At 36.4% G+C, this 1,570-nt stretch overlaps 1 long non-coding RNA gene across 1 annotated transcript in view; it reads right to left on the bottom strand.

Annotated features, from left to right (window-relative positions):
• LOC107747638 (uncharacterized) overlaps positions 1-1,090 on the bottom strand; it is a 3,096-nt gene extending 2,006 nt beyond the window's left edge. The window contains exon 1 of the long non-coding RNA XR_001640824.1: positions 1,020-1,090. This is a non-coding gene — a long non-coding RNA (uncharacterized LOC107747638). The remainder of the gene's footprint in view (positions 1-1,019) is intronic.
• Positions 1,091-1,570: the final 480 nt, after the last annotated feature.

Genomic DNA, 1,570 nt, shown 5'->3' with positions numbered 1-1,570 from the left:
TGCTGTGTGTGTGTGTGTGTGTGTGTGTGTTCACTACTCACTGCTGTGTGTGTTGTGTGTGTGCACTTAGATGTGTTAAACACAGAGCACAAATTCAGAGTATGAGACACCGTACTTGGCCACACATCACATCCTCCTATCCTCCTTAATTGGTGATTTAAAAAAACAAAAATCCTGGTGTCCTCTCCAGAAGACAGCATAACATACAAAAAAATATCATTTTTCTAAAATGTTTTTTTTTTTCTTATGCTCTAAACAATGTAATGACATAAAAAAAATACAAAATTAATATGCACTATATACACACACACACACTGAATATGCATATAAGCCAAGTCAGAAAGTCAACTTTATTTCTGAAGCGCTTTATACAATATAGTTTGTTTATGTGAATATGCATGCATGCATACTGTATATAGAGTGTATATGTGAATATGCATGTGTGTGTGAGTGCTGTGTTAAACTCCTCCACTGCACTCTGAACAAGCAGAACACACACGAGAGAGGAGAGTTTTACATTCTTCACATCTGTGTGTAGTTTGGTGTGTGTATGTGGCTAATTACTTTATGTTTGTTTGTAGAGTTACTAGGAAAAAATACCATTATTAGAAGAGTTAAAATAGTTTTGAAAGAAGTGTTTGCTTTTGCAAGATGCGTGTGATGTTTTGCATGTTGTGTGTGTGTTTTGTGGTTTTGTGTGTAGAGTTTAGAGAAATGGAGCCATAGTTTCAAAAACTGTGTGTAAGCATTTGTAAAAAACTAAAGATCAGCAGAATTTAGCAGATATGCAGACAGTTGAGTTACTCAAAGTGTACAGTCAGCATCAGTGCGTTAATGTCTCTCGCACTCTTTTGAGCTCAGAATAAACCAGCAAATAAACCGTTTCTCGAACTGATAGTGAACAGTTGATTGCCTGTCTTCAGAGAGGAATTCATTATATCTAGAGACTGATTTAAGAAGAAAACAGTATCTGAGAGCCGCTGTAAAGCACTGGTGTGAGGAAGACACTGATGATGTACCTTTAGTTACGTGTGAGTTTGTAGTCGAGGGATCCTGAGAGTTTGTGCTGTGGACTGGAGTCACTGCTGTCACTGTTTTAGTTTGAGCTGTGAAAGATCAATATTAGTTCAGATGAGATTATGACAATCGTATTTTAATCACACAAGATAACTTTATCGAATTGAGTTTAAAATATTGCTACTTGTCTATAAATCACTTAACAATCAAGCTCCATCTTATTTGTCTGATTTACTCCACCCCTACTCTTCGAAGAGGAGACTAAGGCCAAATTTCTCCTTCAGACCCCTAGAACCCGCTTAAAAACCAGAGGATCTAGAGCCTTCTGGAACAACTTACCAGTTCACATCAGAATGGCTTCCACTTTATCTGAGTTCAAGTCATATCTTAAAACACATCTTTTCTCTCTGGCTTTTAACATGTAATATGTGCCTTTGAATTGTTTTAATCTACTTTTGTTGTTGCATGGATTTTGAATTGTTTCTATTTGTTTACTGATTTTCTCCTCGTTATATATTATTGTATGTTGTGCAGCACTTTGGTCGGCCTTGTT

Source organism: Sinocyclocheilus rhinocerous, unplaced genomic scaffold (assembly GCF_001515625.1).
Source record: "Sinocyclocheilus rhinocerous isolate Xijiao unplaced genomic scaffold, SAMN03320098_v1.1 scaffold3183, whole genome shotgun sequence".
NCBI classification, from domain to species: domain Eukaryota; kingdom Metazoa; phylum Chordata; class Actinopteri; order Cypriniformes; family Cyprinidae; genus Sinocyclocheilus; species Sinocyclocheilus rhinocerous.
This window is presented reverse-complemented; position numbering and strand designations above follow the sequence as displayed.